Source organism: Chiloscyllium punctatum, unplaced genomic scaffold (genome assembly GCF_047496795.1).
Source record: "Chiloscyllium punctatum isolate Juve2018m unplaced genomic scaffold, sChiPun1.3 scaffold_145, whole genome shotgun sequence".
NCBI lineage: Eukaryota > Metazoa > Chordata > Chondrichthyes > Orectolobiformes > Hemiscylliidae > Chiloscyllium > Chiloscyllium punctatum.
The window spans coordinates 210,134-227,214 of record NW_027309879.1 but is presented as its reverse complement, the minus strand read 5'-3'; positions in this window follow the sequence as shown (position 1 = coordinate 227,214).

Below are 17,081 nucleotides of genomic sequence, written 5' to 3'. Positions count from 1 at the left end.
AGATCAGTGCACTGCTGTGGTCTGCACAGCTCCCCGTCCTGTACAGATATCTAGTCCGGGTTTAAAGATCAATGCACTGTTGTGGTCTGCACATCTCCCTGTCCTGGAGAGATATCGAGTCTGGGTTTACAGATCAATGAACTGCTGGGGTCTGCACATGTCACTGTGCTGGAGAGATATCCAGTCTGGGTAGAGAGATCAATGCACTGCTGTGGACTGCACAGCACCCGGTCCTGGACAGATATCTCGTCCGGATTTAAAGATCAATGCACTGCTGTGGTCTGCACAGCTCCCTATCCTGGAGAGATATCCAGTCTGGGTTGAGAGATCAATGCACTGCTGTGGTCCGCACAGCTCCCCGTCCTGGACAGATATCTAGTCTGGGTTTATAAATCAATGCACTGCTGTGGTCTGAACAGCTCCCTGTGCCGGACAGATATCCAGTCCGGGTTTATAGATCAATGCATTGCTTTGGTCTGAACAGCTCCCCGTCCTGGACAGATATCTAGTCTGGGTTTATAGCTCAATGCTCTGCGGTGGTCTGCACAGCTCCCCGTCCTGTACAGATATCTATTCAGGGGTTATAGATCAGTGCACTGCTGTGGTCTCCACAGCCCCCCGTCCTGGACAGATATCTAGCCCGGGTTGAAAGATCAATGCACTGCTGTGGTCTGCAAAGCTCCCTGTGCTGGACAGATATCTATTCAGCGGTTATAGATCAGTGCACTGCTGTAGTCTCCACAGCTCCCCGTCCTGGACAGATATCTAGTCCGAGTTTATAGATCAATGCACTGCTGTGGTCTGCACAGCTCCCTGTCCTGGACAGATATCTAGTCTGAGTTTATAGATCAATGCACTGCTGTGGTCTGCACACCTCACTGTCCTGGACAGATATCTCGTCTGAGTTTATAGACCAATGCACTGCTGTGGTCTGCACAGCTCCCTGTCCTGGACAGATATCAAGTGGGAGTTTATAGATCAATGCACTGCTGTGGTCTGCACAGTTCCCCGTCCTGTACAGATATCTGGTCTGAGTTTATAGATCAATGCATTTCTGTGGTCTGCACAGCTACCTGTCCTGGACATATATCTCGGGTGGCTTTATAGATCAATGCACTGCTGTGGTCTGCACAGCTCCCTGTGCTGGACAGATATATAGGGTGGGTTTATCGATCAATGCACTGCTGTGGTCTGCACAGCTCTCCGTCCTGGACAGATATCTAGTCTGGGTTTATAGGTCAATGCTCTGCTGTGGTCTGCACAGCTCCCCGTCCTGGACAGATATCTAGCCTGGGTTTATAGATCAATGCACTGCTGTGGTCTGCACAGCGCCCTGTGCTGGACAGATATCTAATCTGGGTTTATAGATCAATGCACTGCTGTCGTCAGCAAATCTCCCCGTCCTGGACAGATATCTAGTCTGGGTTTATAGATCAATGCACTGCTGTGGTCTGCACAGCTCCCCATCCTGGACAGATATCTAGTCTGGGTTTATAGTCAATGCACTGCTGTGGTCTGCACAGCTCCCCGTCCTGGACAGATATCTAGTCTGGGTTTATCGATCAATGCACTGCTGTGGACTGCACAGCTCCCCTTCCAGGACAGATATCTAGTCCGTGTTTATAGATTAATGCACTGCTGTGGTCTGCACAGCTCCCCATTCTGGATAGATATCTCATCCGGGGTTATAGATCAATACACTGCTGTGGTCTGCACAGCTCCCCGTCCTGGACAGATATCTTTTCCGGGGTTATATCTCAATACACTGCTGTGGTCTGCACAGCTCCCCGTCCTGGACAGATATCTCGTCCGGGGTTATAGATCAGTGCACTGCTGTGGTCTGCACAGCTCCCCGTCCTGGACAGATGTCTAGTCCGGGTTTATAGATCAATGCTCTGCTGTGGTCTGCACAGCTCCCGGTCCTGGACAGATATCTCGTCCGGGTTAACAGATCAGTGCACTGCTGTGGTCTGCACAGCTCCCCGTCCTGGACAGATATCTAGTCCGGGTTAACAGATCAGTGCACTGCTGTGGTCTGCACAGCTCCCCGTCCTGTACAGATATCTAGTCCGGGTTTAAAGATCAATGCACTGCTGTGGTCTGCACACTCCCCGTCCTGGACAGATATATAGTCCGGGTTAACAGATCAATGCAGTGCTGTTGTCTTCACAGCTCCGTGTCCTGGACAGATATCTAGTTCGGGTGTATAGATCAATGCACTGCTGTGGTCTGCACAGCTCCCCGTCCTGGAAAGATATCTCGTCGGGGTTTATAGATCAATGCACTGCTGTGGTCTGCACAGCTCCCTGTCCTGGAGAGAAATCGAGTCTGGGTTTACAGATCAATGCACTGCTGTGGTCTGCACATGTCCCTGTCCTGGAGAGATATCCAGTCTGGGTAGAGAGATCAATGCACTGCTGTGGACTGCACAGCTCCCCGTCCTGGACAGATATCTAGTCCTGGTTTAAAGATCAATGCACTGCTGTGGTCTGCACAGCTCCCGGTCCTGGACAGATATCTAGTCCGGGTTAACAGATCAGTGCACTGCTGTGGTCTGCACAGCTCGCCGTACTGGACAGATATCTAGTCCGGGTTAACAGATCAGTGCACTGCTGTGGTCTGCACAGCTCCCCGTCCTGTACAGATATCTAGTCCGGGTTTAAAGATCAATGCACTGTTGTGGTCTGCACATCTCCCTGTCCTGGAGAGATATCGAGTCTGGGTTTACAGATCAATGAACTGCTGGGGTCTGCACATGTCACTGTGCTGGAGAGATATCCAGTCTGGGTAGAGAGATCAATGCACTGCTGTGGACTGCACAGCACCCGGTCCTGGACAGATATCTCGTCCGGATTTAAAGATCAATGCACTGCTGTGGTCTGCACAGCTCCCTATCCTGGAGAGATATCCAGTCTGGGTTGAGAGATCAATGCACTGCTGTGGTCCGCACAGCTCCCCGTCCTGGACAGATATCTAGTCTGGGTTTATAAATCAATGCACTGCTGTGGTCTGAACAGCTCCCTGTGCCGGACAGATATCCAGTCCGGGTTTATAGATCAATGCATTGCTTTGGTCTGAACAGCTCCCCGTCCTGGACAGATATCTAGTCTGGGTTTATAGCTCAATGCTCTGCGGTGGTCTGCACAGCTCCCCGTCCTGTACAGATATCTATTCAGGGGTTATAGATCAGTGCACTGCTGTGGTCTCCACAGCCCCCCGTCCTGGACAGATATCTAGCCCGGGTTGAAAGATCAATGCACTGCTGTGGTCTGCAAAGCTCCCTGTGCTGGACAGATATCTATTCAGCGGTTATAGATCAGTGCACTGCTGTAGTCTCCACAGCTCCCCGTCCTGGACAGATATCTAGTCCGAGTTTAAAGATCAATGCAATGCTGTGGACTGCACAGCTCCCCGTCCTGTACAGATATCTAGTCCGGGTTTAAAGATCAATGCACTGCTGTGGTCTGCACAGCTCGCTGTACTGGAGAGATATCCAGTCTGGGTTGAGAGTTAAATGCACTGCTGTGGTCTGCACAGCTCCCGGTGCTGGACAGATATCTAGTCCGGGTTTATGCATCAATGCACTGCTGTGGTCTCCACAGCTCCCCGTCCTGTACAGATATCTAGCCCGGGTTTATATATCAATGCACTGCTGTGTTCTGAACAGCTCCCCGTCCTGGACAGATATCTAGTCTGCGTTTATAGATCAATGCACTGCTGTGGTCTGAACAGCTCCCTGTGCTGGACAGATATCCAGTCCGGGTTTATGGATCAATGCATTGCTTTGGTATGAAGAGCTCCCCGTCCTGGACAAATATCTAGTCTGGGTTTATACATCAATGCACTGCTGTGGTCTGCACAGCTCCCCGTCCTGTTCAGATATCTATTCAGGGGCTATAGATCAGTGCACAGCTGTGGTCTCCACAGCTCCCCGTCCTGGACAGATATCTATCCCGGGTTTATAGATCAATCCACTGCTGTGGTCTGCACAGCTCCCCGTGCTGGACAGATATCTAGTCTGGGTTTATAGATCAATGCACTGCTGTGGTCTGCACAGCTCCCCGTCCTGAACAGACATCTAGCCTGGGTCTATAGATCAATGCACTGCTGTGGTCTGCACAGCTCCCCGTCCTGTACAGATATCTATCCGCGTTTAAAGATCAATGCACTGCTGTTGTCTGCACAGCTCCCGGTGCTGGACAGATATCTAGTCCGGGTTTATGCATCAATGCATTGCTGTGTTCTGCACAGCTCCCCGTGCTGGACATATATCAAGTCTGGGTTTATAGATCAATGCACTGCTGTGGTCTGCGCAGCTCCCCGTCCTGTCCCGATATCTCGTCCAGTTTTATGCATCAATGCATTGCTGTGTTCCTCACAGCTCCGCGTCCTGGACAGATATCTAGTCCGGGTTTATAGATCAATGCAATGCTGTGGTGTGCACAGCTCCCCATCCTGGACAGATATCTCGTCCGGGTTTATAGATCAATGCACTGCTGTGGGCTGCACAGCTCCCCTTGCTGGACAGATATCTAGTCCGGGGTTATAGATCAATGCACTGCTGTGGTCTCCACAGCTCCCTGTGCTGGACAGATATCTAGTCCGGGTTTATGCATCAATGCACTGCTGTGGTCTGCACAGCTCCCCGTCCTGTACAGATATCTATCCGCGTTTAAAGATCAATGCACTGCTGTTGTCTGCACAGCTCCCGGTGCTGGACAGATATCTAGTCCGGGTTTATGTATCAATGCATTGCTGTGTTCTGAACAGCTCCCCGTCCTGGACAGATATATATTCTGGGTTTATAGATCAATGCACTGCTGTGGTCTGAACAACTCCCTGTGCTGGACAGATATCCAGTCCGGGTTTATGGATCAATGCATTGCTTTGGTCTGAGGAGCTCCCCGTCCTGGACAAATATCTAGTCTGGGTTTATACATCAATGCACTGCTGTGGTCTGCACAGCTCCCCGTCCTGTTCAGATATCTATTCAGGGGTTATAGATCAGTGCACTGCTGTGGTCTCCACAGCTCCCCGTCCTGGACAGATATCTATCCCGGGTTTATAGATCAATCCACTGCTGTGGTCTGCACAGCTCCCTGTCCTGGAGAGATATCGAGTCTGGGTTTACAGATCAATGCACTGCTGTGGTCTGCACAGCTATCTCGTCCAGGTTTATGCATCAATGCATTGCTGTGTTCCTCACAGCTCCGCGTCCTGGACAGATATCTAGTCCGGTTTCATAGATCAATGCAATGCTGTGGTGTGCACAGTTCCCCATCCTGGACAGATATCTAGTCCGGGTTTGTAGATCAATGCACTGCTATGGGCTGCACAGCTCCCCTTGCTGAACAGATATCTAGTCCGGGGTTATAGATCAATGCACTGCTGTGGTCTGCACAGCTCCCTGTCCTGGAGAGATATCGAGTCTGGGTTTACAGATCAATGCACTGCTGTGGTCTGCACAGCTCCCTGTCCTGGAGAGATATCCAGTCAGGGTTGAGAGATCAATGCACTGCTGTGGTCTGCACAGCTCCCCATGCTGGACAGATATCTAGTCTGGGTTTATAGATCAATGCACTGCTGTGGTCTGCACAGCTCCCTGTGCTGGACATTTATCTAGTCTGGGTTGATAGATCAATGCACTGCTGTGGTCGGCACAGCTCCCCGTTCTGGACTGATATCTAGTCTGGGTATATAGATCAATGTACTGGTGTGGTCTGCACAGCTCCACGTCCTGGACAGATATCGAGTGTGGGTTTATAGATCAATGCACTGCTGTCGTCTCCACAGCTCCCCGTCCTGGACAGATATCTCGTCCGGGTTGATAGATCAATGCACTGCTGTGGTCTGCACAGATCCCCGTCCTGGACAGATATCTAGTCCGGGTTTGTAGAGCAGTGCACTGCTGTGGTCTACACAGCTACCCGTCCTGGAGAGATATCTAGTCTGGGTTTATAGATCAATGCACTGCTTTGGTCTGCACAGCTCCCCGTCCTGGACAGATATATAGTCTAGGTTTATAGATCAATGCACTGCTGTGGTCTACACAGCTTCCCGTTCTTGACAGATATCTAATCCGGGTTTAAAGATCAATGCTCTGCTGTGGTCTGCACTGCTCCCCGTCCTGGACAGATATCTAGTCCGGGTTTGAAGATCAGTGCACTGCTGTGGTCTGCACAGCTCCTCGCCCTGGACAGATATCTAGTCGGGGTTTATAGATCAATGCACTGCTGTGGTCTGCACAGCTCCTCGCCCTGGACAGATATCTAGTCGTGGTTTATAGATCAATGTACTGCTGTGGTCTTCACAGCTCCCTGTCCTGGACAGATATCTAGTCGGGGTTTATAGACCAATGCAGTGCTGTGGTCTGTACAGCTCCACGTCCTGGACAGATATCTAGTCTCTATTTATAGATCAATGCACTGCTGTGGTCTGCACAGCTCTCCGTGCTGTACTGATATTTAGTCTGGGTTTATAGATCAATGCACTGCTTTGGTCTGCACAGCTCCTCGCTCTGGACAGATATCTAGTCGGGGTTTACACATCAATGTACTGCTGTGGTCTTCACAGCTCCCAGTGCTGGACAGATATCTAGTCCGGGTTTATAGATCAATGCAATGCTGTGGTCTGCACAGCTACCCGTCCTGGACAGATATCCAGTCCGGGTTTATAGATCAATGCAATGCTGTGGTCTGCACAGCTCCCCCTCCTGTACAAATATGTCCTTCGGGTTTATAGATCAATGCACTGCTGTGATCTGCAGAGCTCCCTGTCCTGGACAGATATCTAGTCTGGGTTTATAGATCAATGCTCTGCTCTGGTCTGCCCAGCTCCAGTTGCTGGACAGATATCTCGTCCGGGGTTATAGATCAATGCACTGCTCTGGTGTGCACAGCTCCTGGTCCTGGACAGATATCTCGTCCGGGTTAACAGATCAATGCACTGCTGTGGTCTGCACAGCTCCCGGTGCTGGACAGATATCTAGTCCGGTTTTATAGATCAATGTACTGCAGTGGTCTGCACTGCTCCCCGTCCTGGACAGATATCTAGTCCGAGTTTGTAGATCAGTGCACTGCTGTGGTCTACACAGCTCCCCGTCCTGGACAGATATCTAATCTGGGTTTATAGATCAATGCACTGCTGTGGTCTGCACTGCTCCCCGTCTTGGACAGATATCTAGTCCTGGTTTGTAGATCAGTGCACTGCTGTGGTCTACACAGCACCCCGTCCTGGACAGATATCTAGTCTGGGTTTATAGATCAATGCACTGCTTTGGTCTGCACAGCTCCCCGTCCTGGACAGATATATAGTCTGGGTTTATAGATCAATGCGCTGCTGTGGTCTGCACAGCTCCTCGCTCTGGACAGATATCTTGTCGGGGTTTATAGATCAATGTACTGCTGTGGTCTTCACAGCTCCCAGTGCTGGACAGATATCTAGTCCGGGTTTATAGATCAATGCAATGCTGTGGTCTGCACAGCTCCCCGTCCTGGACAGATATCCAGTCCGGTTTTATAGATCAATGCAATGCTGTGGTCTGCACAGCTCCCCCTCCTGTACAAATATGTCCTTCGGGTTTATAGATCAATGCACTGCTGTGATCTGCAGAGCTCCCTGTCCTGGACAGATATCTAGTCTGGGTTTATAGATCAATGCTCTGCTCTGGTCTGCCCAGCTCCCGTTGCTGGACAGATATCTCGTCCGGGGTTATAGATCAATGCACTGCTCTGGTGTGCACAGCTCCTGGTCCTGGACAGATATCTCGTCCGGGTTAACAGATCAATGCACTGCTGTGGTCTGCACAGCTCCCGGTGCTGGACAGAGATCTAGTCCGGGTTTATAGATCAATGTACTGCTGTGGTCTGCACTGCTCCCCGTCCTGGACAGATATCTAGTCCGGGTTTGTAGATCAGTGCCCTGCTGTGGTCTACACAGCTCCCCGTCCTGGATAGATATCTAGTCTGGGTTTACAGATCAATGCACGGCTTTGGTCTGCACAGCTCCCCGTCCTGGACAGATATATAGTCTGGGTTTATAGATCAATGCGCTGCTGTGGTCTGCACAGCTCCTCGCTCTGGACAGATATCTAGTCGGGGTTTATAGATCAATGTACTGCTGTGGTCTTCACAGCTCCCAGTGCTGGACAGATATCCAGTCCGGGTTTATAGATCAATGCAATGCTGTGGTCTGCACAGCTCCCCGACCTGGACAGATATCCAGTCCGTGTTTATAGATCAATGCAATGCTGTGGTCTGCACAGCTCCCCCTCCTGTACAAATATGTCCTTCGGGTTTATAGATCAATCCACTGCTGTGATCTGCAGAGCTCCCTGTCCTGGACAGATATCTAGTCTGGGTTTATAGATCAATGCCCTGCTCTGGTCTGCCCAGCTCCCGTTGCTGGACAGATATCTCGTCCGGGTTTATAGATCAATGCAATGCTGTAGTCTGCACAGCTCCCCGTCCTGGACAGATATCTAATCTGGGTTTATAGATCAATGCACTGCTGTGGTCTGCACAACTCCCCGTCCTGGACAGATATATAGTCTGGGTTTATAGATCAATGCACTGCTGTGGTCTGCACAGCTCCTCGCCCTGGACAGATATCTAGTCGGGGTTTATAGATCAATGTACTGCTGTGGTCTTCACAGCTCCCTGTCCTGGACAGATATCGAGTCTGGGTTTATAGATCAATGCACTGCTGTGGTCTGCACAGCTCCCGGTGCTGTACAGATATTTAGTCTGGGTTTATAGATCAATGCACTGCTGTGGTCTCCACAGCTCCCCGTCCTGGACATATATCAAGCCCGTGTTTATCGTTCAGTGCACTGCTGTGGTCTGCACAGCTCCCTGTGCTGGACAGATATCTAGTCCGGGTTTATAGCTCAATGCACTGCTGTGGTCTGCACAGCTCCCCGTGCTGGACAGATATCTAGTCTTGGTTTATAGATCAATGCACTGCTGTGGTCTGCACAGCTCCCTGTGCTGAACAGATATCTAGTCCGGGTTTACAGATCAATGCACTGCTGTGGTCTCCACAGCTCCTCGTCCTGGACAGATATCTCGTCCGGGTTTATAGATCAATGCACTGCTGTGGTCTGCAGAACTCCCCGTCCTGGACAGATATCTAGTCCGGGTTTGTAGAGCAGTGCACTGCTGTGGTCTACACAGCTCCCCATCCTGGAGAGATATCTAGTCTAGGTTTATAGATCAATGCTCTGCTGTGGTCTACACAGCTTCCCGTTCTTGACAGATATCTAATCCGGGTTTAAAGATCAATGCTCTGCTGTGGTCTGCACTGCTCCCCGTCCTGGACAGACATCTAGTCCGGGTTTGAAGATCAGTGCACTGCTGTGGTCTGCACAGCTCCTCGCCCTGGACAGATATCTCGTCGCGGTATATAGATCAATGCACTGCTGTGGTCTGCACAGCTCCTCGCCCTGGACAGATATCTAGTCGTGGTTTATAGTTCAATGTACTGCTGTGGTCTTCACAGCTCCCTGTCCTGGACAGATATCTAGTCGGGGTTTATAGACCAATGCACTGCTGTGGTCTGTACAGCTCCAAGTCCTGGACAGATATCTAGTCTCTATTTATAGATCAAATCAATGCTGTGGTCTGCACTGCTTCGCGTCCTGGACAGATATCTCGTCCTGGTTTGTAGATCAGTGCACTGCTGTGGTCTACACAGCTCCCCGTCCTGGACAGATATCTAGTCTGGATTTAAAGATCAATGCACTGCTTTGGTCTGCACAGCTCCCCGTGCTGGACAGATATCTAGTCTGGGAATATAGATCAATGCAATGCTGTGGTCTGCACAGCTCCCCGTCCTGGACAGATATCTAGTCTGGGTTTATAGATCAATGCACTGCTGTGGTCTGCACAGCTCCCTGTGCTGGACAAATATCTTGTCCGTGTTTATAGATCAATGCACTGCTGTGGTCCGCACAGCTCCCCGTGCTGGACAGATATCTAGTCTGGGTTTATAGATCAATGCACTGCTGTGGTCTGCACAGCTCCCCGTGCTGGACAGATATCGAGTCGGGGTTTACAGATCAATGCACTGCTGTGGTCTGCACAGCTCCCCGTGCTGGACAGATATCTAGACTGGGTTTATAGATCAATGCACTGCTGTGGTCTGCACAGCTCCCCGTGCTGGACATTTATCTAGTCTGGGTTTACAGATCAATGCACTGGTGTGGTCGGCACAGCCCCCCGTTCTGGACTGATATCTAGTCTGGGTATATAGATCAATGCACTGGTGTGGTCTGCACAGCTCCACGTCCTGGACAGATATCGAGTCTGGGTTTATAGATCAATGCACTGCTGTCGTCTCCACAGCTCCCCGTCCTGGACAGATATCTCGTCCCGGTTTATAGATCAATGCACTGCTGTGGTCTGCAGAACTCCCCGTCCTGGACAGATATCTAGTCCGGGTTTGTAGAGCAGTGCACTGCTGTGGTCTACACAGCTCCCCGTCCTGGAGAGATATCTAGTCTGGGTTTATAGATCAATGCACTGCTTTGGTCTGCACAGCTCCCCGTCCTGGACAGATATATAGTCTAGGTTTATAGATCAATGCTCTGCTGTGGTCTACACAGCTTCCCGTTCTTGACAGATATCTAATCCGGGTTTAAAGATCAATGCTCTGCTGTGGTCTGCACTGCTACCCGTCCTGGACAGACATCTAGTCCGGGTTTGAAGATCAGTGCACTGCTGTGGTCTGCACAGCTCCTCGCCCTGGACAGATATCTCGTCGGGGTTTATAGATCAATGCACTGCTGTGGTCTGCACAGCTCCTCCCCCTGGACAGATATCTAGTCGTGGTTTATAGTTCAATGTACTGCGGTGGTCTTCACAGCTCCCTGTCCTGGACAGATATCTAGTCGGGGTTTATAGACCAATGCACTGCTGTGGTCTGTACAGCTCCACGTCCTGGACAGATATCTAGTCTCTATTTATAGATCAATGCACTGCTGTGGTCTGCACAGCTCCCCGAGCTGTACAGATATTTAGTCTGGGTTTATAGATCAATGCACTGCTGTGGTCTACAAAGCTCCCCGTCCTGGACAGATATCTCGTCTGGGTTTATAGATCAATGCACTGCTTTGGTCTGCACAGCTCCCCGTGCTGGACAGATATCTAGTCTGGGAATATAGATCAATGCACTGCTGTGGTCTGCACAGCTCCCCGTGCTGGACAGATATCTAGTCCGGGTTTACAGATCAATGCACTGCTGTGGTCTGCACAGCTCCCCGTGCTGGACAGATATCTAGTCTGGGTTTATAGATCAATGCACTGCTGTGGTCTGCACAGCTCCCCGTGCTGGACAGATATCTGTTCTGGGTTTATAGATCAATGCACTGCTGTGGTCTGCACAGCTCCCTGTGCTGGACAGGTATCTAATCCGGGTTTAAAGATCAATGCACTGCTGTGGTCTACACAGCTCCCCGTCCTGGACAGATATCTAATCCGGGTTTAAAGATCAATGCTCTGCTGTGGTCTGCACTGCTCCCCGTCCTGGACAGATATCTAGTCCGGGTTTGTAGATCAGTGCACTGCTGTCGTCTACACAGCTCCCCGTCCTGGACAGATATCGAGTCTGGGTTTATAGATCAATGCACTGCTGTGGTCTGCACAGCTCCCCGTCCTGGACAGATATATAGTCTGGGTTTATAGATCAATGCACTGCTGTGGTCTGCACAGCTCCTCGTTCTGGACAGATATCTCGTCGGGGTTTATAGATCAATGTACTGCTGTGGTCTGCACAGCTCTCCGTCCTGGACAGATATCTAGTCTGGGTTTATAGAGCAATGCACTACTGTGGTCTGTGCAGCTCCACGTCCTGGACAGATATCTAGTCTCTATTTATAGATCAATGCACTGCTGTGGTCTGCACAGCTCCCTGTCCTGGACAGATATCTAGTCTGGGTTTATAGATCAATGCACTGCTGTGGTCTACACAGATCCCCGTCCTGGACAGATATCTAGTCTGGGTTTATAGACCAATGCACTACTGTGGTCTGCAAAGCTCCCCGTCCTGGAAAGATATCTAGTCCGGGTTTATAGTTCAATGCACTGCTGTGGTCTGCAGAGCTCCCCGTGTTGAACAGGTATCTAGTCTGGGTTAAAAGATCAATGCACTGCCGTGATCTGCACAGCTCCCCGTCCTGGGCAGACATCTAGTCCGGGTTTATAGATCAATGCACTGCTGTGGTCAGCACAGCTCCCGGTGCTGGACAGATATCTAGTCCGGGTTTATAGATCAATGCACTGCTGTGGTCTGCACAGCTTCCCGCCCTGGACAGATATCTAGTCCGGGTTTACAGATCAATGCACTGCTGTGGTCTGCACAGCTCCCCGTGCTGGACAGATATCTAGTCTGGGTTTATAGATCAATGCACTGCTGTGGTCTGCACAGCTCCCCGTGCTGGACAGATATCTAGTCCGGGTTTACAGATCAATGCACTGCTGTGGTCTGCACAGCTTCCCGTGCTGGACAGATATCTAGTCTGGGTTTATAGATCAATGCACTGCTGTGGTCTGCACAGCTGCCCGTGCTGGACATTTATCTAGTCTGGGTTTATAGATCAATGCACTGCTGTGGTCTGCACAGCTCCCGGTGCTGGACAGATATCTAGTCCGGGTTTACAGATCAATGCACTGCTGTGGTCTGCACAGCTCCCCGTCCTGGACAGATATCTAGTCCGGGTTTATAGATCAATGCACTGCTGTGGTATGCACAGCTCCCTGTGCTGGACAGATATCTAGTCCGGGTTTATAGATCAATGCACTGCTGTGGTCTGCACAGCTCCCTGTGCTGGACAGATATCTAGTCCGGGTTTATAGATCAATGCACTGCTGTGGTCTTCACAGCTCCCCGTGCTGGACAGATATCTAGTCCGGGTTTACAGATCAATGCACTGCTGTGGTCTGCACAGCTCCCCGTCCTGGACAGATATCTAGCCCGGGTTTATAGATCAGTGAACTGCTGTGGTCTGCACAGCTCCCTGTGCTGGACAGATATCTAGTCCGGGTTTATAGATCAATGCACTGCTGTGGTCTGCACTGCTCCCCGTCTTGGACAGATATCTAGTCCTGGTTTGTAGATCAGTGCACTGCTGTGGTCTACACAGCACCCCGTCCTGGACAGATATCTAGTCTGGATTTATAGATCAATGCACTGCTGTGGTCTGCACTGCTCCCCGTCTTGGACAGATATCTAGTCCTGGTTTGTAGATCAGTGCACTGCTGTGGTCTACACAGCACCCCGTCCTGGACAGATATCTAGTCTGGGTTTATTGATCAATGCACTGCTTTGGTCTGCACAGCTCCCCGTCCTGGACAGATTTATAGTCTGGGTTGAAAGATCAATGCGCTGCTGTGGTCTGCACAGCTCCTCGCTCTGGACAGATGTCTTGTCGGGGTTTATAGATCAATGTACTGCTGTGGTCTTCACAGCTCCCAGTGCTGGACAGATATCTAGTCCGGGTTTATAGATCAATGCAATGCTGTGGTCTGCACAGCTCCCCGTCCTGGACAGATATCCAGTCCGGTTTTAGAGATCAATGCAATGCTGTGGTCTGCACAGCTCCCCCTCCTGTTCAAATATGTCCTTCGGGTTTATAGATCAATGCACTGCTGTGATCTGCAGAGCTCCCTGTCCTGGACAGATATCTAGTCTGGGTTTATAGATCAATGCTCTGCTCTGGTCTGCCCAGCTCCCGTTGCTGGACAGATATCTCGTCCGGGGTTATCGATCAATGCACTGCTCTGGTGTGCACAGCTCCTGGTCCTGGACAGATATCTCGTCCGGGTTAACAGATCAATGCACTGCTGTGGTCTGCACAGCTCCCGGTGCTGGACAGATATCTAGTCCGGGTTTATAGATCAATGTACTGCTGTGGTCTGCACTGCTCCCCGTCCTTGACAGATATCTAGTCCGAGTTTGTAGATCAGTGCACTGCTGTGGTCTACACAGCTCCCCGTCCTGGACAGATATCTAATCTGGGTTTATAGATCAATGCACTGCTGTGGTCTGCACTGCTCCCCGTCCTGGACAGATATGTAGTCCGGGTTTGTAGATCAGTGCCCTGCTGTGGTCTACACAGCTCCCCGTCATGGACAGATATCTAGTCTGGGTTTACAGATCAATGCACGGCTTTGGTCTGCACATCTCCCCGTCCTGGACAGATATATAGTCTGGGTTTATAGATCAATGCGCTGCTGTGGTCTGCACAGCTCCTCGCTCTGGACAGATATCTAGTCGGGGTTTATAGATCAATGTACTGCTGTGGTCTTCACAGCTCCCAGTGCTGGACAGATATCTAGTCCGGGTTTATAGATCAATGCAATGCTGTGGTCTGCACAGCTCCCCGACCTGGACAGATATCCAGTCCGGGTTTATAGATCAATGCAATGCTGTGGTCTGCACAGCTCCCCCTCCTGTACAAATATGTCCTTCGGGTTTATAGATCAATGCACTGCTGTGATCTGCAGAGCTCCCTGTCCTGGACAGATATCTAGTCTGGGTTTATAGATCAATGCCCTGCTCTGGTCGGCCCAGCTCCCGTTGCTGGACAGATATCTCGTCCGGGGTTATAGATCAATGCACTGCTCTGGTGTGCACAGCTCCTGATCCTGGACAGATATCTCGTCCGCGTTAACAGATCAATGCACTGCTGTGGTCTGCACAGCTCCCGGTGCTGGACAGATATCTGGTCCGGGTTTATAGATCAATGTACTGCTGTGGTCTGCACAGCTCCCCGTCCTGGACAGATATCTAATCTGGGTTTATAGATCAATGCACTGCTGTGGTCTGCACAACTCCCCGTCCTGGACAGATATATAGTCTGGGTTTATAGATCAATGCACTGCTGTGGTCTGCACAGCTCCTCGCCCTGGACAGATATCTAGTCGGGGTTTATAGATCAATGTACTGCTGTGGTCTTCACAGCTCCCTGTCCTGGACAGATATCGAGTCTGGGTTTATAGACCAATGCACTGCTGTGGTCTGTACAGCTCCACGTCCTGGACAGATATCTAGTCTCTATTTATAGATCAATGCACTGCTGTGGTCTTCACAGCTCCCGGTGCTGTACAGATATTTAGTCTGGGTTTATAGATCAATGCACTGCTGTGGTCTCCACAGCTCCCCGTCCTGGACATATATCAAGCCCGTGTTTATCGTTCAGTGCACTGCTGTGGTCTGCACAGCTCCCTGTGCTGGACAAATATCTAGTCCGGGTTTATAGCTCAATGCACTGCTGTGGTCTGCACAGCTCCCCGTGCTGGAAAGATATCTAGTCTGGGTTTATAGATCAATGCACTGCTGTGGTCTGCACAGCTCCCTGTGCTGAACAGATATCTAGTCCGGGTTTACAGATCAATGCACTGCTGTGGTCTCCACAGCTCCTCGTCCTGGACAGATATATCGTCCGGGTTTATAGATCAATGCACTGCTGTGGTCTGCAGAACTCCCCGTCCTGGACAGATATCTAGTCCGGGTTTGTAGAGCAGTGCACTGCTGTGGTCTACACAGCTCCTCATCCTGGAGAGATATCTAGTCTAGGTTTATAGATCAATGCTCTGCTGTGGTCTACACAGCTTCCCGTTCTTGACAGATATGTAATCCGGGTTTAAAGATCAATGCTCTGCTGTGGTCTGCACTGCTCCCCGTCCTGGACAGACATCTAGTCCGGGTTTGAAGATCAGTGCACTGCTGTGGTCTGCACAGCTCCTCGCCCTGGACAGATATCTCGTCGGGGTTTATAGATCAATGCACTGCTGTGGTCTGCACAGCTCCTCGCCCTGGACAGATATCTAGTCGTGGTTTATAGTTCAATGTACTGCTGTGGTCTACACAGCTCCCTGTCCTGGACAGATAACTAGTCGGGGTTTATAGACCAATGCACTGCTGTGGTCTGTACAGCTCCACGTCCTGGACAGATATCTAGTCTCTATTTATAGATCAATGCACTGCTGTGGTCTGCACAGCTCCCCGTGCTGTACAGATATTTAGTCTGGGTTTATAGATCAAATCACTGCTGTGGTCTGCACTGCTTCCCGTCCTGGACAGATATCTCGTCCTGGTTTGTAGATCAGTGCACTGCTGTGGTCTACACAGCTCCCCGTCCTGGACAGATATCTAGTCTGGATTTAAAGATCAATGCACTGCTTTGGTCTGCACAGTTCCCCGTGCTGGACAGATATCTAGTCTGGGAATATAGATCAATGCACTACTGTGGTCTGCACAGCTCCCCGTGCTGGACAGATATCTAGTCCGGGTTTACAGATCAATGCACTGCTGTGGTCTGCACAGCTCCCCGTGCTGGACAGATATCTAGTCTGGGTTAATAGATCAATGCACTGCTGTGGTCTGCACAGCTCCCTGTGCTGGACCAATATCTTATCCGTGTTTATAGATCAATGCACTGCTGTGGTCCGCACAGCTCCCCGTGCTGGACAGATATCTAGTCTGGGTTTATAGATCAATGCACTGCTGTGGTCTGCACAGCTCCCCGTGCTGGACAGATATCGAGTCGGGGTTTACAGATCTCTGCACTGCTGTGGTCTGCACAGCTCCCCGTGCTGGACAGATATCTAGTCTGGGTTTATAGATCAATGCTCTGCTGTGGTCTGCACAGCTCCCCGTGCTGGACATTTATCTAGTCTGGGTTTACAGATCAATGCACTGCTGTGGTCGGCACAGCTCCCCGTTCTGGACTGATATCTAGTCTGGGTATATAGATCAATGCACTGGCGTGGTCTGCACAGCTCCACGTCCTGGACAGATATCGAGTCTGGGTTTATAGATCAATGCACTGCTGTCGTCTCCACAGCTCCCCGTCCTGGACAGATATCTCGTCCGGCTTTATAGATCAATGCACTGCTGTGGTCTGCAGAACTCCCTGTCCTGGACAGATATCTAGTCCGGGTTTGTAGAGCAATGCACTGCTGTGGTCTACACAGCTCCCCGTCCTGGAGAGATATCTAGTCTGGGTTTATAGATCAATGCACTGCTTTGGTCTGCACAGCTCCCCGTCCTGGACAGATATATAGTCTAGGTTTATAGATCAA